At 34.2% G+C, this 22,398-nt stretch overlaps 1 protein-coding gene across 2 annotated transcripts in view; it reads right to left on the bottom strand.

Moving 5' to 3' along the window:
* LOC140750670 (uncharacterized) overlaps positions 1–22,398 on the bottom strand; it is a 198,409-nt gene that overhangs the window by 161,125 nt on the left and 14,886 nt on the right. The gene's annotated exons all lie outside the window — the stretch shown is intronic.

Raw genomic sequence — 22,398 nt, 5'->3', positions numbered from 1 at the left:
TTTTTATATTGGTGGTTTAAATATAGAAATTACCGTGATCGGGCACAGGTCCGAAATTTGATTTTCAATCCGATTGAAATTTAAATTATTTTTCATCATTCAGGCTTTGGCTATGTACTACTCTACTAAATATCACACGCAGAATTCAAGCCAAATCAAAATGTTATTATTCAGTAAAGAATTATTATAAAAATAAAGAACCAAAGTGTTAAAAAATAGAGTCTATGTCACTCTAACGATTTAGACATCATTGAAGCCAACATTATTTTCGACGGTGGTAGAACCCTTTGTGGTTCGACTCCGGCGGCACCACCGCCACACCTATTTCTGCCTAATAACAGCAGTGTTAGTCGCTGCTGTGTTCCGTTTTGAAGGGTGTGGTAAGGCAGACATACTTCTCCGAGGCGTTCGAGCTTAGTCTTCAGGGGTAGCGGCGCATCTGTAGCCGACTTCAGCCTATCTAATCGTATCTGGAGTCGATGACAGATGTCCATGGGCGACAGTAGAAATTTACCATCAGGTGGGCTGCATGCTCGTCTGCTACTCCTATATTATATAAAAAAATAGATGTTTGTTTCGCCGTAGATCGAACCCAGAAACTTCCGCGAATCAAACAGTTATTGTAAGCACTCCGACATGCGAGTCGTCAAGTTGGCCAAACTATTCAACAATGTGTTTCATGTAGGATAGTCCAGCCTCAGTTTCAGTGGGTCAAGGGCACACGTAGGCCTCAGTGTCGTCCGATATTGATGACTGTAATTAACATGTACGAGATTTATTGGTGATTCATTGCAATACATATTGCGTGATGACGACGATACTCAGGTAAACAAAAGGATGCTTCAGTTACCTACTAAACTGTTGAAATAAAGAAAGTTTGGTAAGCTATTGGTATGCCTATAGTGTTAGAAAATTCGCCGTATAAAGAAATACTGCAGAAATATCATCATTGTTTTTAGTCCATAATATCGTGAATACTAAGCACGAGTCTTCTTTCAGAATGAAAATAATTAAGGACCTACTACTCTCTTATGTTTATATTTTTATATGTCTAGGCATAGATTAGTAAAGATACTTCGCCGCCTTGAAATTGAATGAAGCCACAAACTGCTTATTTTAGTAAGTTCTTTTTTTGAATTCTTGACAAATAAAAACATCTTTAGAGAAAATTTACGAAAAAATAACTAATACTGCATAATTTACGTAATAAATAAATAATTATTTCAAATATTTTAGGGACATTTTAGCACGGAGACGTGGCAAAACTTTTTTACGCAACTATTTCAATTCTCAAAACTGGGTACATTTTCTTGTTAGGAGTGAGTAATCTTTACTAATCTATGTGTCTAGGTGGGTTCTTATTAGTGATCGAAGCTAGGTGGCTATAAAATCTCTGGAGTCGAACCCCAACCGTAATAGATAATAGAACGATAACAGATATTACTTTAAAAATTTTAGGTTTAGAGATAGAGATAGAGTAGATTTTGCTGCTGTATCTGAATAGGTATATAATAAAAGGTCAACGTTTGGTGTTTATAATTCTCGTTTGAAATGTGATTCGTAGTCTAATCGCGATGCAAATTGTGTTTGTCTCGTAAATGGACACATGCGGGTAAAGTCAATAGCATTTCAATGAATACGTAATCAAGTTGATTAAAATAGCTTGGCCTTGAAGAAGATTATGGATATTTTTGCGAATTATCAAGGCCTAAAAAGTAAATATGTTAAAAACGTTGATATCATAATTAAAGTATTAAACATATATTCATAATTAACAATTTTCGTGTTATTAACCAATTCCCTACTTTATGATAATTTCCCGACTTTCAAAAACTATATTATACATATCTATTTATTATCATTAACTTAGATATTTTTAGCGTTAAGAATTGTTGTTGTAAGGTAGAAATAGAATAGATTCGGAGATGGTAGAATCCTTCCCTTGCGGCTTATTTGTAATATTCTTGTATATACCTACACATGTAAGGATATGGGACTCAGGAGTAGCAACACATCTGTGATCAACCTCAGGTTGAACTAAAATCTTAATTTGAAGGTCCACCGCCACACCTATTTCTGCCTAATAACAACAGTGTTAGGCGCTGCTGTGTTCCGTTTTAAAGGGTGTGGTAAGGGAGACATACTTTTCCGAGGCATTCCAGCTTAGTCCTCAGGGGTAGCGGCGCATCTGTAGCCGACCTCAGGTAGGAATATCTAATCGTATCTGGGGTTGAAAATCTGCATGCTAGTCTGCTACTCCTATATTATAAAAAAAATGCAGTTGATGACAAAAGTCACAGACAGAGCCACTTACCTTCAGACGAACTGCTCATTTATTACTTCAATTAAAAACATTTTTACCTTCAAAGGGCAGGTTTCTGTAAGTTTCGGTAAGTCACTTAAATATTAAATTTCAATTAAGCAAGTTTAAGTTAAATTAAACAAGATTGAACAACTCTTCAAAAGCCGTAAGTTTCAAACAGGGTATTTAAGTTCACTTCGTTAATATAGCGGAGCGGCGAAATTAAATTCTATTTAATTTATACCTACCTCGTAACTAAAGATCAGGCTTGTCATAAGTTTGTTGTCAGTTACTTTGGGAGCGACTAGAAAGTGTATGGTAAAAGTTATTTACAAGCTGCGTTACTGTATTGCGAAGGGAATATAATTTTTTAAACATATTTGAAGATTTTAGTGTGTTTTTGGTGTGTTTGGGGGAAAGTCGTGTTGGTCTGACATATAAAGGGTTACGGATTCACATAGGATTCGATGTCTTTGTTCAATTCAATGGAACTACTCGTATTAAACAGGAAATCTAAGTGTGGAATATGACAGGTTTTTTTTTTATTCATTTAACCTTTTGCGCTAGCAACTTTTTACCCTAGCAAGATTTAGGATTTTTGTTTTCGGCAAAGAATTTGATGAAAACATAAAAGATCTTCCTATGACGAGAAATGTGCAGTATCCGATATCTATATTAATTTTATAAAGAGGAAAACTTTGTTTGTTTGTTTGATTGTAATGAATAGGCTCAAAAACTACTGGACCGATTTTAAAAATTCTTTCACCATTCGAAAGCTACATTACCCACGAGTAACATAGGCTATATTTTATATGAAATATATTTGATAAATAGATTTTGAGGCGGTACAAAGTTTGCCGGGTCAGCTAGTAAATTATAAAATACGAAATAAGTCGGGTTTTTTTTTCGGAAATTTGCAACGTATCTGACTCTGAAAAACAAAGTCTCTTCTAGCTTAATTTGCGAGCGGAACTCTAAATTTAAGGCACTTTTAACAATGTGAAGATTTTGCAAATTGCCTTATCACATCATGCCGTAACCGATGACGCCATCTTTAATTAAATGAAAAGGCCCAAGAATGGTCGCTTACTAAATTTGACACTTGAGTCATTGACTTGAACGTCAACATGCGTGTTAAATGTGACCTCATCAGTGTCCTTTGTTTTCGGATATGTGCAAACAGTAACTATGTTAGTTAGTGGAGTAGTAATATAACTTGGGTCAATAAAGATAGTCATCCTAATTGGCAGCGTTATTTACCGCTCATTTGTTCTCTAGGAAAAGTAAGCGAGAAAAATATTCCGCTAAAGTAGCGGAAATATTTAAATAGCTTGCGTATATGAAAAATATTATGTTCTACATTCCTTCAACCATTTTATGTCACATGACAAGATATAAGTTAAAATTAGGAGACTTGCAGTATATTCCAACGTGATAGTCCAATGTGAGTTGGCGGAGTATTATGTGTCAATGCATACCAAATCTTGTCAAGACCATAAAGGCTTTTACAAGGTATTATAACTGTTATACAGTAATGAGAGGCACGATCAACTGCTTAATATTTCCTATGATGAATGGAAACGTACGAAAATTATATCTTCTAGTGGCCATCTAATACTCTCAACCGCTGCCGTAGTTGCTTGCATAAGGTCAGTATTTCATAGTATGTACATCTGATCCAATGTAAATTATATTGCACGAGTACACACTCAATTCTCAATAAAGGCAGTGATAGCCTAGTGGTTAAGAAACACAGCCTCTCGGTCGAGGGGTCCGAGGTTCAAATCCCAGGCACCTCTGATTGATGAATTACTTGTCACTTGCTAAAAGGTGAAGGAAAACATCGTGAGGAAACCTGCATACCTGAGAGATTTATAAAAAAAAAAATCTCAAAGATATGTGAAGTCTACCAATACGCACTTAGCCAGCGCGGTAATCCTTCTCATAATGAGAGGAGATCCGTGCCCACCTGTGAGAAAGTAATGGGTTGATGATGATGATGACATACTCAATTGATTTATGTAAATCGAGACTACAAGTAGTATGAAACGGCATTTACGGTCACTACAGTTTGAAATCCATTTCAACCCATTATGCTACAAAATTGCACGCAGATATTTCAACAAGCTTCTACTTAGCAATATATTTATAAACAATTTGTAAGCAAGCCACTTGTCATTTGTATCTGCATAGTTATCAGTAGCATGTCAAGTGTTTCGCTTCGAGTGGCGTCGTGGCCGACTTCGATGATGACTCTTATGTAAGCGATAACATCTTTCGTTAGATAACAATGGTTTTTGAAGCGTAAAATAAAAGAAAGTGACAGAACTCTTCGTTTCGCTTGTGAAGGCATTGCTGAAATTATTCATCTCAATGCTACGACTGTTTCTCTATTTGGTATATCTGCTGCTGTGTCGTTATCATCAAATCATTTCTGTTCGATCGGATATGGAGGTTTTCTTAAATTGTACATGGTTTAGGTTTTATTTTATCTAGTTTTAAAGGTATTTTTTAAGATTGAAGTAGTAGGCGAGCATGTAGTTCATCTGATAACAAGTATTTACTGTTATCTATGGACATCTGGAAAAAACACCTTATAGAACAGGATTAACATGAACATGAAGATTAACATGAAGCCAATCACTTGATTATTCCCAATCCTGAGGATTAAAAGATTTGCCTCACATGTAAGTCAACTAACCAGCGATATAATTTAGAAAACTTTGAGAATTCTTTTACAGATCTTTCAAGCATGTAGGATTCCACACAATTTTTGCCCTCACTATTAAAGCAATTAGATACTAATGAATTTCTAGTTCTAGAGCAAGTGATAACCAACAGCACAACATACTTATACAAAAAGAAACAACATGGACAGTGGACACGCCTTTGCATTAATTATGTACCCAAGATCAAAGCTGACATTTCAAATCAACTAAAGCAGATGTCTACAGAAAAACGAAATTCCATTCCTATTTGTAACCCCCGATGAAGCATGATACTCAGGTCCCTTTGTGTTTTGTTTTTACCCGACTTCCGCGTCTGTCACAAGTTTTGACACTTCATCTATCAGGAATCGGTATACCAATTACTAAAATCAATAGAGATTTCGTTTCGGGCAAATGTGGAGATATTGAAACGCGTTGACAGCATACGCATATGTATGTTATTGAATAAAACCCTAACGCTATCAACCAAAACACAGTAATAGTATTTTGTATAGAAGTATTAGAAGTTTCTTTTAATAACGTAAATCATTAAGAAATAAGTTTTGACAATCATCCGCTCGAAAGGTTACATATGGCTTTTTATCCAATAGTATACATGTTATTAGGAAATCAAATTTCGCACTTAAAAATATAAGATTGCACTTGAAACATTTAGCAAAATCTGTTACGATTTTTTTTTATAATATAGGAGTAGCAGACGAGCATACAGTCCATCTGATGGTAAGTCTACTGGCTACTACTGGCTACTAAGGTTACTGTCGCCCATGGACATCTGTAATCAACCCCAGATAGGATTAGATATTCCTACCTGAGGTCGGCCACAGATGCGTCGCTACCCCTGAGGACTAAGCTGGAATGCCTCAGAAAAGTCTGTCTCCCTTACCACACCCTTCAAACTGGAACGCAGCAGCGCATAACACTGCTGTTATGAGGTAGAAATAGGTGTGGCGGTGGTGCCGCCGGAGTCGAACCACAAAGGGTTCTACCACCTTCAAAATATATTGATTAAAGGTGATAAAATTTATCTACCTAATAACAGTGTTTCTTTAGCCTCAATGTCAGTAGTTCAGGTGATTGCCTTGAAAGGTGTAAAGTACCTATTTGATATGGTGATTCTGTTTGATGACACCTTTTAAGGTCACTGGTGGGCAACTGATTGTGGGATGGAAGACAATAGTTTATAACAATTAAAGTTTATAAAAATCGTTTATCACCTTATATTTTTTTGTTTAGGCGCCATTGTTATGTCTTTATTAAAATACGTCCTTAAACTTATGCCATAACTAGACATCGGATTATATGTACTATTAAAATGCCAAAATATGCATGCAAATATGCGCCAAAAAGAGCGAAATGTGCAATTATGCACCAAAAGAACAAAATATGCCCAAATAATGCACTATCAAATTACTATTTATTTTCGTTTTTTACGCAAATTGATAAAGGGTATCAGTCAATGATTTCAGAGCCTAGTTATTGGTATTACGGGCAAGATTTAATACTATATACTCATTTTCTACGTGTATTGGCCTAAAAAAGCAATTTTACATCGCGACAATAATAATTCCGTTATCAGATACATATTTTTTACTTTACGTGAAAACTACGTATGAGTTAAAACAACAGCAAGTGTTTCTCTTAGCACTCGCATATGTGAGTATAGAACAATTATGTGTTGACATTGTGTGGTGGCAACGTGCATTGTCGCTGAGTAAGACCGTGTCTATACAGAATACCATTTGTAAAAAAATGTATTTTTGAAATATAAATAATATGCAACTGAAATATTATTTACACACGAAAGTTTTTGTAGGTACATATTTTTGATGTCACCATTTAAGTAAATCTATTACTTAATTTTAATAAAGTTTTTAATTAATTACAATTTTACTTAATTAAAACCCACTGAGTTTCTTACCGGATCTTCTCAGTAGAGGTCGCGTTCCGATCCGGTAGTAGTTTAAGAAAAATATTGTAACTGACAATTTGTAAGTGTCGTTGTTGGCCTATACAAAATAAATATATTTCATATTTTTTGTGGAAGACAGGTATCCTTGGAAGAAAGGGTTTCTCATAATCAGGGAACAACGAGGGAGTATGCAATGGAGTATATACCTGGTGGAAATCGCTGTCGCCGAAGAGAACTAGTTAGAAAATCTGTAATGGTGGTAATTACTGAGAAGATGGCAGTGCAAAATGTACCACACGTATGCTATGGTTTTAAGAAATTACAACTGTATTACAATGTCTATATTATGAATTCTTCGATAGAGTAGTACACTACACGTTTGTGCACTTCCGTGCATTGACGGAAATGTCAGTGGTCAAAATGGCAATCGATGAATCAAACTTGCATTGCGTAAGCGCATAATTAATTATATCTACCAATAACCCTGTAGAGCGGTCGAATATCTTGCTAATAAATTTTAATAAACATGAGAATTAATATATGGAATTTTATACATAAAGATTTCCATGTGAAGATATATTACTTACTATTTATTTTCTACGATCACATTTGCTTAATACTTCAAAAAATAATAAAAATCTTTTTGATATACACAAACATAAATCCATAAACGGTTAGAAACAAAAAAATCTAAATAAGGACTTATTTATTTGTCTAGCTCGCGGGGAATCGAACCCAGAACCTACTGCGTGTCAGACCTAGTATTACGAATCCTTGCTCATTTTTTTTTTATACTGTCTGTCTGTTTGTTTGTCGACACCAACAATCTTTTGCTTTTTTTTAAAGCGATTCCAACTTAAAATTTTCTGCCACGACACATTTACATTAACAGTTATAACATTTTTTCACATAACCATCATTTACGGTATTTTTCGTTTCTTTAAACACAGCCTAAGGCATCCAGGAGATAATGTTGACACAGATGCAACCGTTTTGTCATTGAGACGAAGTTAAATAAAAATGTTACGGCGTTACTACGTTCAATATTCATTAGTTTCAACGGGAGCGTTTACAATCCGGAATTTGAGCTATGTAGGGTTGCCAGATATGTTCTATTTTTTTTTGATATAGAGATAGCAAATGAGTATGTCACATTCTGATGGCATGTGGCTCTGTCGCCCATTGGCATCTGTAATCAATATCAGATAAGACTAATCTTCAGGTAGGATTAATCACACTAGAGGCCAGCCAAAGATGTGTACAACTCCAAAAGACATAAGTTAGGCTGCCACATATGTCTCCCTTACTATACCTTTTAAACAGAATCACAATTGCCTCGCTTTATATAAGGGTGACTCCCTTACTAAACCTTTTTATCTAGAACACTTGATATTATCGCAATACATACATAATTATTTGGAAGTACTTTTGGAGTTCGAAGTTCCTTTGGACTACGAAGGGTTCTACCACCTTCATACGGTTGACAACCCTACGCTAGGGTTCCGTTTTCTCTATGTTATATTAATATGTATGGCGCTTCACCACGTATTAACGTGACATCGCTACCTAATACATCCTTGGAATAACAAAAAATGTACACAAACAACGTAATTTAGTTAATGACCATAAAAATAAACGGAAATCACATATAAATCTTGTCAGTCAAGTTCAATTTACAACTACGTCATTGAGGCAAATGTAAAATTAAAAAAGGGATTTAGCAAATGGCAAAAGTTTTTAGTATAAGATTACAGTGCTGTATGTTCGTTTTTTAATATTTTTCTTTCCTTTTCTTATATTCAAAAAACGATGAGTGAAATTAAAGTGTTATTTTCTAATGAGGTTTTTTAGTGTGACGATGCTGATATTTCCTTTAATATTTTGACTCGATTGCTCGTGGTAATGTTTCTGTAAGTATGTATGTAATTATGTATGTTGTTCTTTGAACACGCCCTGAATCCAAAACGGCTAAAAATCCATTTGTGGCCGTGACATAGGCTATATTTCTAGTAGTCGAGGATTTTGTTAAATTTAACATAAACATTCTTCTACGACAATATACATTGGTATCTAAAAGCTCCTCTCTTATCCTTTTCATAAATATAAATGAATAAAAGTATAGTTAGATTTCAGCTGCAACAATTATTTTTCCTCTACATTCAATATTGAAACATTCACTGCGCTCATGATTCAGACTCCTTTAGAATACTACTTTAGAATCCTTCATTTGACACTGGATTTAAAATAGCGCCCTTGCTTTAAGAATAAACCCTTGTAATAGAATCGACTATCGCGACATATTTATCACTATACCCATCTATGAACGATTTGAAGAACTCCAAACGGTCCATTAATAGATGGAAGAAAGGATTGATTGCTTTTGAAGTAACGGCATGCATTCTTGAGGAAATCTTGTCACCACTAACTCGTCTTATTTTAGGAGATTCATGCTGATACGTTGATTTAGATAAAGATGTTAATATAATATTATGATTAAAATAAAAAAAAACGAGCATACAGTCTGATTGCAAGGGGTACTGCCGTCCATGGACTTCTGTATATACAACAATGATTCTGGCTATCTAAATCTAGCCACAAAACCGTTTCTACTCCTAAAGGCTAAGACGGTAGGTAATCGAGCTATACTGGTTCTATAAACTTTCAGCCAATAAACCAAATAACATCATCTATGGAGTGCTTTTCTGCTTTTCCATTGACGATTAAAAAGTACTAGATATATATCTTTAGAATTAATATAATTTGAATGCTTTTTCATATGCATATACGTGTCATTGAACATGTAAGAATAAATGGCGAGAAATCTACACTCGTTCCGTTATGAGCACAGGACAATAAAAACGTAACATTCTGTGACTCAAGTCTAGTTGACACATTCATACGTCTACGTGAGGCTTGAGTGATGAGTGATGAGAGACGGGCGAGTTATTGAGCGTTTTTCATTAAATACAGTAGCAATTAAATCATCTTATAAATTAATTTTATTAATATCATTTGGTGATATAGGTAACGAATACCTGCAAAAAATACATGTACGTTTTTACTTTGCGTAAATGTAAACAATATTTTAAGTTGGTAATAATCAATAATAAGAATTCGATATTTGACCATGATTGTATAGAAAATTTTGACGAATTTCGAACTTGAGCCAAAATTTAATTTAAAATCACTTTAAAATCACTAACTTACTTTAAAATCACTAACGGAATTTAGATAAGAGATTTAGAATTAGATTAGGATTTAGGATTTAGATAATAATTTATCATTCATTAACCATGTCAATAATAACAACAACAGTGTTTAAATCCAAACTCATATTAAAAAAACAAACTATAATTTTGAGAGCAGCAAATATTTAAATCCAAAAATTAAATCAAAAATCGCTACCGCTCGCCACATAGACCCCGCTTTCATAAACAATCCGCGAAATGATCTCACTCAGCCTTCGGGCGCATTATTGTCGCGCAATAAAACCGCAACCATTTAGGTGTTCACGCGTGAATGTATGTAACTTGTATATCGAGGACTACATAAACACGCTCGTATTGGAAGAGCTTTCAATTACAAGGTCTTACATACATTTTGTACGGATCATTTAGTTGTAGCCTATTTGCATATTTTCTTAACTATTATAAAATTTTATTAAATATAAATGAGTTTATTGTATGTTAAATGGCAGTGAAAGCCTAGTGGTTCAGACATGCCCTTTTGATAGAGGGGCCCGAGGTTCAAATCCCAGGCACGTACCTCTGAATTTGCAAAAGTTATGTGAATATTAAATTAATTATCACTTCCTTAAATGGTGAAGGAAAACATCGAGAGTAAACCTGTATACCTGAGAAATCTTAAAAAGTTTTCAAAGGTATGTGAAGTCTACCAATTCGCGCTTAGCCAGTGCGGTAGACTATGGCCTAATTCTTCTCATACTGAGAGAAGACCCGTGCCCAGCAGTTCGACAGTATTGGGTTGATGATGACGATATACGCGTCACTTAAAACATATGGCAGTATTATATTATGGATGTAATCGCTGTCATATCAATTTGTTAATATAATATTGACGTGTGTGACAGAGCGGTCACGATACTGGTCTGACGCGCAGAGGGTCCTGGGTTCGATCCCCGGCCAGATATCTGAATGTTTTTCTGTTCTGGGTCTGGGTGTTTGTGTATTCGTCTTTGTGTGTGTCCATGGCAACCACGACATAGGGAATCAAAGTGTGGGGCTGTGAGTGTAGAAAGTGTCTTATAAGCGTCTTATTTTGACTAGGTATAGGTATTTCACAAGTGTACTTAAACGGCTGTCAATCTGTATGGAAGATCTTTGGTTGCGACAGAATTTGAATGAGGATCAATTTAATGCGAGGTCAACTTTTGAAGGATTAGTTTTGAAACCTTTACAATACAGTAGCAACACGACAGTTTGCAAATAGCATTTGTACCATTACTATATGTAACAACTATATATCTATAGAAGTAGCATATAGTAATACATTATATTATTTTTATCTCGAAAAACAAGCCAATATTTTTTTTAATAAAAATTTTAAAAAAATTATTAAAGAAAAATTAAGGGTGAACAACCCTTATCACTTAAGGGTATGAAAAATAGATAGTAGCCGATTCTCAGACCTACTGATTATGCATATAAAATTTGGTGAAAATCGGTAAAGCCGTTTCGGAGGAGTACGGTAACTAACATTGTGTTACGAGAATTTGATATATAAATTACGGCAACTGTCCTCAGGAGTGGCACACTCCTGTTCTTTATGGAGTTGATTACAGACGTCCATGATTACTTATACATTGATTCACTTATTTGGGGATTCTTTCATTACTTCTGCAACATTCTACTTGAATAATTCCTCACATGAACACACATACAAAAGCCGTGTGTAGAAATATATATGTGTATTGTTTATGTCGTTATACTTCTAAAATGACTAACAAACGGTTCCCAAACTATTCTTAGACATTAAACTAGTTACTTCAATATAACAGGTGACCTATGTGTACCATTCATTCGTTTTATTTCGGGCCGCTAAATGTGTCACTGGAGCGGTTTTAATTGGGTACTCATTCTTTATTTTTATAATGGAATTTTCATTGAAGCTGTCTTGCTTGCTTTTGTGAATGGAATGAATTATAAATACCGGTTTTATGACCTGTATCCGTCGTGTATATACTTTTGATGTATTTTTTATAATAGTATCAGACGAGCATGCAGTCCAGCCAATGGTAAGTGGCTACTGCCGCTCATGCCGATAATTAGTCCCGGATTAGTTTCCTACTTAAGGTTTGCCACTGATGCGCCACTACCCTTGAGGATTAAGCTGGAATGCTTCGGAAAAGTATGTCTCCCTTACCACACCCTTCAAACAAGAACACAGCAGCGCTTAACACCGCTGTTATTAGGCAGAAATAGGTGTGGCAGTTGTGCCGCCGGAGTCGAACCACAGAGGGTTCTATTACCTTAAAAATAAATATTTCAGAGTTGTAAACGCTATTAGGGTTTTAGTGAAAAAATGAATTATAAATTTTCAATGAAGCTGTCTTGGTCGTCTGTTTGGTGAATGGAACTGTATTAAATACCAAGGGTTAGTACGAGTTTTTACGTTTTTACAAAAAATACTGTTTTTGTATTTGTTTACGTATTTGCCCATACATTTCCAATCAGCGCCCCCAGCGAACTGTATCAGAACTGATCGGAAATGTATGGGGAATACGTAAACAAATACAAAATCAGTCATTTTGTAAATACGTAACAACTCATACTAAGGGTACTGATTATAAATACCGGTTTTATGGTCTGCATCCGATGTGTATATTTTTTGCGTAATATAAGCAGTAGACTGACAGACTGCTGACTGATTGATGTCTAATACGTATGGACAATGGGCATTTATCATCATTAACCCATTATGGGGCATTTATGATCACATCGTATGTGTCAGATACGGTCCGTGGCACAACAAAATCATATCGTTGTATACAATGTGTATGAACGGATTTGTATCTTCCGTGACAAGACCGTGCAGACAAGAACCGTACCTCTCGAAATATTTTACAGAAAAAAATGGTTAAATACGACACGTTCAGTAAAAGTTCGTTAAGTATGTTGATAAATCACGTGTTAATAATGTTCTGTAGAAATAAATGGAATTGTTGCCAAGATCCCAAAATTGAAAGTGAAACGCTTATGTTTTTTGAATCTTTTCTATTTATTTCTTCGCTCCCCATGAAACCATTTGATTTTTTCATATAACTTTAGAACTTTGAGGACTTGTATTAATAAATTTCTGTAACTGCGTATTATTGAAGTTTCTATGTTGTTGACGGGTCATTTTCCAATAATTACATATAATTAATCTAAATTGATCGTCTAGATATAACACATGCCTAGCCGGGAATCGAAGTTGTTTCAATTGGAGGGCATTTGTTCACAAATGTTTTAAATAAACATGTTACATCACTGACAGCCTAAACAGGCAATATATAGATATAAGATATGATATTCAGATATGATCAGATATGATTATCAAAGTTATTCAACACCGATAAACATCTACCGACGTATAGCATTGTAATCCGGAATTATGATCTGTCAATCATCTATAAATAACTCTTTTATAATAATAGCCTTTAACATACACGTTGTTATGTACACGATTTGACAGACAGTAGCTATTTATCAGCGAAATCAAATTAGGCTTAAACTCCGTTGAAAAACATATAAAATGCCAAAAAAGTCTTTTTCTCAAACAAATTGATGACGTTTTATTAATTTGTTTACTCAATAAAATTTAAAAACTGATTGAGTAATAGATTTAGATATTGAGTAGGAGGGTCTAAAATATGAGATGTCGCACAGAAGTCCTTTATTTAAATAATTAAAATAACTTTTGAAAATTCCTATCTATGTTTCTAATATTAAATCTAGAGATATAGTAACATAATAAATATACCTTAAGTGGTAATGCTTTGGAATACATTTCAGATTTAACTTTGTAATTCTAGGTTCAAACCTGAGTCGCATCGGTGATTTAAGAAGGTAAGCGTATTTAATTAGTCAATTAATTATCATTAACGATGAAGGTTGCTGAGAGTTCTGCATAATTAACATTCTCAAAGGTGTGTGAAGTCTGTCATCGTACACTTAGCTGGCGTGGTGTTATTTGATCCTTTCCCATTTTAGAAACCCGTACTCAGCAGTATGACCGCATAAATAGTCATGCAGGTGATAATAAACTTTAGACAAAGACAATCAACTGATTTAGTCTTTGTAGAGCGTCGGTTTTGTTATTTGTACCTGTATGTTATTTGTCCATAATTGATCAGTTTTTGTAAAACGTTTCCTAAATGATTCACATTCAATTCAAAATATATAATAAAGAGTTGTAAATACTGCTCTATTTTACCAAAAACATAAGAATTATTTATAGGTAGCGTAAAATATGGTGTTGTAACAACTCTTTATATCCGAAGATCCGAAGATAGCCGATTATGACCGATAATCTTTTATTATGTGTGACATGACCTGGTGATAGTGGGTGAGGGATGATAAATGAAGTCAAACGACAAAATTTCAAGTTGACCAAGTAGACACACTAAATCATAGTACTGTCAGGCGCTAAGTAATTTAGTGTCATGTTAAACAGGATTATCTGGGCGTTTCCGCTTCCTCTTTAACTATTTATTGTAGACACAAGATTACTTGCACCTCCCAACTAAAAACACCTACGTAGTTACGTAAAAAGATTGCAACTTACAAAACTGGCATTTAAGTTAACTTAAGTTAAAAGTTACTTAAGTAATTTTAATTAGCGAAATCTGTGTCTTTTATTAAGTGCATTTTGAATAAAATTTAAAGTTTTTGTGCATTTTAGTGACTTTCAATACAATTTAAAGTTAATTTTAGTATATTTTGTAATGAGCATTAATGTAGTGAAAGTTTTAAAGGTGACGGTAAAATTATTTATAGATTATTTTATGTTTGAACTCGATACTAAAACAAAATTTATGAGATTCCGTGGAGTTATTTTGGATCATCTTTAAGTCAATAAGATATATTTCTTGTGCCATTATTTTATTCACCAAGCAAGCAATGTATTGTATAGAAGACATAACGTACTTTTGCAAAACAAAAAAGCAGTGATAGCTTTGTGATATGAATTGCGGCCTTAACATTGGGAGTCCGGGATTCAAATCCTACGCAAGTACTCTCGAACTTTTTGTTGTTATGTGCGTATTGAAATTGAATTATCACAATGCTTTTACAATATGGTCAGTACATATCTGAATAACATCGATATGCCTGAGAATTTTGTTAAAAATTTCAAGGGTGTGCGAAGTTTATGACTCGGCATGTAGAGTTGCAATGCAACTGTGGCTAAGACCTTTTCATTTGGACCCAGTACTCAAATAAAAAGTATTGATGATAATAATAAGTATTATATATTAAAAAGAAAATCATTAAGAATTATGTATGTAAATTTCCTAAGTGTTATATTCATAAAAAGTTTTAATTTACTTAACTACTCACCAAAATGTGAAATGTGAACGGCGGTTAAAACAATTAATTCGTTAATCATTAGATCACCATTAACGTAAACCGAATTAGGTATAAAACCCAATTCTCGCCACTTAGCAGGAACCGTAAGAGATACTCCACAAACATCAAACGAGCGATTCCCTGAAGACGGTTGTTTTTGATACCGAAGAAACGTGTTTATTAAAGGTTACCCAGAAATTGGATTAGCTTTCAATCCGGACACTTTTATCCGGCTTTCATTTTTCGGTGACATAATTGTTTTGGAGGTCTAATATTAATTATTATTTACTGCTATCATAGTCTTGTTTGCCGTAAGTAAATAATTTAATTATGTTTGTCTTATACGTTTAGAATATTTTAGTTAACTATGTAGTGTCTAGTGTAGTGTAGAAGGAAAATTTCAGATAGAAGAGACGTTAGTCACGAACGGAGACAACCTTCATATGCTTTCATGTTAAATGTATAATACTGAAGCGGAAAACGGCGAGATTTGCGGCCTAAACGTGCTGAAAGCTTAATGTGAAACGAATACCCTACTCTTACTTCGTCTGCGTCTTATGTCGCTTCTACTTCTCCGTATTTAGAGTATTTCCCTGCACACATAAGTTTATACTTTTAATAGGTTTCGCGCAGATCGTTTATCAAAGGATTTTACTGCTTTACAAAGAACTGATACTATTATAAAAGCGCATTACAGTTATCGCCACAATTATTGCATTTTTACAAGTATATCCTTTGTTTTTACTTTATTTTGTTTTTTAATTAAATTTTTACGTGCAATAAAAATATCATTACCTATAAATTTACTAACTTCTGAATGTAAAAACCGCACATTGTACCTTAGACCTTTTACTATTTGACATAATAAACATCCAAAGCGGAACCGTTGGATATACCACGAATCCCTTTGAAGTTTGTCAAACCAACAATGGGATGAAAGTCGTGACGGTCTAAGAGAATGGTGTTTTTCTATGGTGTTTTGTGATAATACCGCTAGTTACGGCGGAACTTGCCGAATTTGGTGGTCGGTCGGCATCCTGTTTTTACAAGTTGGGTAACCGAAAACTATAAAGGCGTCATGATTAGAATACGTGATTAATTTTTTACTCTATGTTTTTAGCTTGCCGAAAGACTGTACTATTTTTTTAATTTCGAAATTTCCATATTTTCTAATGATTTTATATTTTTTGTTGAAAAAGTGATAATCGTTTTTGCGATCCATCTGATGACAAGTGGAATAAGTTGACGATAGATTTCTGTAGTCAACCCCAAATTGTATAGGATCGTGGAGTCTATTGTAGATAATTCCTACCCTTGCGGACGAAGTTGGACAGTTTTTAGACTAAGTTCTTCCTTACCATATATTTTAAACTAGAACAAAGTAGATTTAACAATGTTAAATAGACAAAAATAGTTGTAGCAGATGTGCTTGCTGAGTCGAATCACTATGTACCTATGACCGATACTTTTCCTATAACCTCTACTTGGCACACTGTGGTAATTATTGTGCTAACTGTCCAATGTCCATGTACCAAGTCATATGGTACCCTTCCGAGATTTAAGATGACATCAATCCCATCGTTTATTACCCATCAGAGAAGACGCTTCATTTGACAGTCCACCTCAAAATATATTGCAAAAGAGCAAAAGATCGTTCGTATAACCATAACTAATAATGACCATTAACCAATCAGGAGTTAAATTTTATTATCTCCAGCACTTTTACGATCTTCGTATAGACTTCAGCACAGGCAGGCGAATTGACTTAACATTAATTGATTTATGACTTATGAGTCATAAGGCGGCAACTTTAGATGACCCACATAATATATTTGAAATGTTGATGCATTGCATCGACTGGAATTGATGTCAATTTTATGAGAAGTTTTTTTTTCGTAAAGCAGTTTGAAGGATGTTGGTAAGATAAATAATGAACGCTTGTGACTAAAGTTCGATTGGGACCTGTATTTATTGCGTAATTATAGCAATAAACAAGCATACAGCATGGATACTAGTAAATAGCCCCTAGTAAGATTGGAGTCCTATTTGTCATTGTCCAGGCAGTCCAAGAAATATTGCGTTTTCTTAGAAGATTTTTTAAAGTCACTTTCTACACTCACACCGCCACACTAGAATTTCTTGTGCCGTGGTATGAACACACACAAAGACGAATACACAAGCACCCAGAACAGATATCTAAATCCATCATTCAGATATCTGTCTGGCTGGGGATCGAACCAAGAATCCATTGTGCAACAGAGCTCCGCTCATATAAGACAGGGGCCTTACAAAACCATTTAAACCCGAATAGCTCAACTAGCAAAATAAATAGATGTAGCGACAATGCCTCCACAATGTAATCATGAAAGATCGTACCTTGAATTGAATAGAAATTAATATTTATATTCCGTCATCTACACAGATACGTGTATTAAGTCTCCCACAACATCCTATGTCTACATCCTACTATTTTAATTTTTACACATCGTCACATTTGTTTACGTGCCACGCGCCGTAAAACGTAATTACGTGAACGATTACAACATCCGCCAGATGCACCAAATTGACACCAACATAATAAATACAATACTGTTATAATGACGCACACACAATGTCAGCTCACCTTCGGTGTGGAGCCGAATTCATTCACAAAGTAGTCCAGGGTTGCCAGTGAGTATACAAAATGTACTTTTGTTACACAATTAAAATGTGATGCTTCGATAACCTTTAATACATTGTTAACAAAAGAAAATTAGTGGTATTCCTTTAAAAATAAACTCTAAAGGTCTTTTGTAATTACGCAGCTAAACGTCTATAGAAGTCGATTGCATTACTTAAAATGAAGAGAATGAATTTTATAACGTACCTCCAATGTACATCTAATTACAAGCTAGCTCAAACAGGCAGGATAAAAATAACATCTCAATTATACAGTTTTTCGAATTATACAACCTGACAGCCCTGAATAAGACATAGTAAACGGTAAACGAACGTGAACAGGCTGAATGGAACACTGATTTACGACGTTGTATAGAAAAAGTAACAGATGCGCTGCGAATTATGCGGCCCTGGTACGTCGATCAAGATAATGTTAGGTTTTATTGGCAAATTGACACTTAGATGAATCTTAATAGGGTCCTAATAGACGAAAAGAATATTAATAGAGGCTCTGTTATTAGTATAGAGTACTAACTCATTTTAATTTTGGTAATTTATAATTTTTCTTTTGTTGAAATTTTTTATCTCATTTTTCAAGCCGTTTTTATCCGCCTTTTTTATCTTATTTCTTCAGAGAGTAAAATCGGACACCTAAATTACACAGTTTTTGTAACCTAACAACCCTGAATCAGACATAGTAGACGAACGATAAACGAACCTGAATGGAGCACGCTGATTTACGACGTTATATAGAAAAAGTAACAGATGCGCTGCGAATTATGCGGCCCTGGTACGTCTATCATGATGATGTTATGTTTTATTGGCACATTGACTCCAGGTCTAATTCTAAAACCATAACATTAATGTTTTCTAGAGTATGTTACATATATGTTAAGGTACTTTCAGAACATAACATAATAATTATAATGAATTTACTAATGAAAAACTCTTAATAGTTTAAGGGAAATCAAAGCATTGTGATTATTTCATGTTAAATGCTGCATTTAAACTATACTTTGTTAATGAAGGGGCATGTTATGCAAATCATATAGGTAAGTAAATAAATTCCATGATACATACTGTAATATTGATTACAATATATCATAAAGATTTCAGTATCATTTATTGTGCTCGAACGCGTAATTCTTTGAAATAATAAATTAAAATAGTTACATATTAATTAGATATAATGTGTTAGATATTAAACTATTTTTTTTTACTTATTTGCTAACATGAATTTGCTAACTTATCTTTACATGGATCTTTTAGTATTTTAGCTGAATAGAATAAACTAAATAATTTTATCCCAAAAAAATATACCAATAAATATCGCGAGAATAAAATAAAAAAGTAATTTAAATCGCTTGTCAGTTATATAAGATTTATTTCCTCCATAGGACAAGTATACGACTCTATCGCTGCATATAATTATAATTACGTTTAAGTAGAAATTTCTGCATACTAGTATCTCATTACTCCAACAATTTCGAATACCGTTAGCTTCATCAACGCTGCGAATGAAGCACACATATTTCAAAGTAATCAATTGACATTAAAAGAACATCGATCTGACAATGAGTTCATATCATTGTTTCTTTTTTGTAACTTACAAACAGCAATCGAGCAGGCCACCTGATGGTAAGTGGCTTCTGCCCATGAATGTCTGTAATAAGAATCATACATGAGGTCAGCCGCTGATGCGTTGCTGCCTCTGAGGACTAAGATGAAATGCTTCGGAAAAGTATGTTTCTCTTTTTTATTACACAAGAGTAGCAGAGCATGCAATCCACCTTATGGTAATTGGATTTTGCCATGGATGTCTGCAATCAACCCCAAACAAAATTAGATTCCTAAGGACTAAGCTAGAATACCTCGAAAAAGTAAGTCTTTCTTACCACACGCCTCAAACCATAACACAGCAGCGCTAAACACTGCTGTTATTCGGTAGAATAAGATGTGGCGGTCGCGCCTTTGAAGTTAAACAACGAAGGTTTGATTCTACCATCAAAACACACCTGATTCAGTTTCATTTCACATAAGAAGTAAATGCGCTTTATAGATAATATTAAATATAGATCAGTATGCTGTCGAACATCAGAATCATTCTTTCAATTGTTCTCTTCTACGTATGTCGTTTGTTTAGTTTTTCAAGTATCAATTCAGAGATCTTAATCACCTCGAAAATACCGGTTGTATAATAGTAGAAGATCCGAAGCTAAATCGAACTGGACCGAGCTGATAATAGAATGAAACTCATTTTATAACGAAATTAGTACATTGGGTAATACATTAAAAATGGGTTTGCTAAAAAAATCCTGGACAGGATAATTTTAATTATTTTTTGAAAAATTAATTTTCATTTTGCAGACAACCCTATATCAACGTGTTCACAATAAAACAGCGCTTCTACTGATATAAAATTTTATCTATTATCATCATGAGTGAAAGTAGTTGCCAGCGAAATACATACGTGTTTATACCTGACAACCCAGTAGTTCGTCCACGTAAATAATAGGCAACCCAAAGCCTGCACATTCTGTATGTTTTTACATTCACTCAGAATAGAATTTTCTTATTATCTTGATGTTGCAAAATTTAATTTTCAATTAAATTTTAATTTTTCAAAAAATAATTAAAATTATCCTGTCCAGGATTTTTTTAGCAAACCCATTTTTAATGTATTACCCAATGTACTAATTTCATTATAAAATGAGTTTCATTCTATTATCAGCTCGGTCCAGTTCGATTTAGCTTCGGATCTTAGACCATAAATAATGACACAGAAAAGGCAGGCACGTGTCTAAGAGTGAAACAAGTATGTGATGTAACTAAATATGTGTTACAACTTAGTTCTTAAGATGAGTTCCGGAACTAAGTTGGGAGGCTAGTGTTGTGTGCAGTATCGCACTTGTGGCAGAGTAATTATTATTTTCGGCAGAAAAAATATTATTTTCGTTGTCATAAATGGTCCGTGGCCTACCTTTTAAGAGACATGTAGTGTTATAACAACAGTGTTTTAGTTTGAAGGGTGTGTCAATGCGTAAAATAAGTAGCATTTCGTAGAATGTTTTATTTTACTGTAACATCAAATGGTAATTATTTTTGAATAAACTTTCGCAAACACATTACTGTCCCACTCCTGGTCTCGGGTCACCTCTCAGAATTAAATTTTAGGCTCCAGACCACCAGGCTACGTGCCAATTGGAAGACTTCAAAGACCCTTGAGATTTTTTTTAGAACCCAATTTTTTACGATGTAGGGCCCAGTACAAAATTCTAAAATGATTGAATAACATTTTTTTCAAAAGTATGCCAACACTCGTACCTTACCTCTTATTTTAACCCAAAATTAAACATTTCGACTACATTCCCACATGGCTTACTGCATCTTAACACAAGGTAATTGAGAACTTGGCCTTATAAACAAACAACGGGCATACATTTACGTCAATTTCGAGTAATAACGTGAAGGTCTGTGACAGATGTTGTGTCAATTCATCTCATAAAAATTGTACGCGTCACGCGACTTTAGACAAGTGTCTCACCGAGAGGCGAAAGATATAAGTAGTATTTAAGGATAGTTACATGATTTCAGTTTCATGGCGTAAGTTGGTAAACTTAAGGAAAAACAGCTAGCGATAAAGTGGAAAGGAAATCGATTGGGTATATTAGCATCATTGAGTTTTGTAGTAGTAACGCATTATAATTTTTCGTATGCTTTGCACCGATTCGATTAGGAATAAAATATTAATTTTATTTATACTATCTTATCGCCGCGCTTGGGTTTGGATTTTTAGTCAAGATATCATTTTAGAGTCAAATGACTATATCATGTTACTGTCTGTGAAACGTGCCGTTTCCCTAGTTTGTTAGCCAAACAGCCAAGAAAATAAAATATTTGTAACGTGGACTTATAGTGCTGCATCTTTTTACGTATGGAAAATGTTACAGTCACAGATTTATTTTTATTTCTTTAGCCAGGCGGCATAACGGCAATATCACACAAATTAAGCAACTTAAATATCCTTTTTCCCTCGTGAGGCACATAGCTTATCGTCCATCGCTGATAGTGGCACAAGTACATGCATACGAGTTGTAATGTAAAATAAATCAACGTCGTAAATCAATTAGCGTGACAGGCGCGTTATCGTTGTAATTGGACAATTTTATTTCGGACACCACATTTTACGTACAACACAGTGAAAACAAGCAGTTTTGTCAATATAAATATTTC

The sequence above is a fragment of the Epargyreus clarus genome, unplaced genomic scaffold (assembly GCF_041222505.1).
Source record: "Epargyreus clarus isolate Ecla_fem2 unplaced genomic scaffold, WU_Ecla_fem_2.2 ptg000021l, whole genome shotgun sequence".
Taxonomy (NCBI): Eukaryota; Metazoa; Arthropoda; class Insecta; order Lepidoptera; family Hesperiidae; genus Epargyreus; species Epargyreus clarus.
Note: the sequence above shows the minus strand (reverse complement) of the source record. Positions and strands in the feature narration are given on the sequence as shown.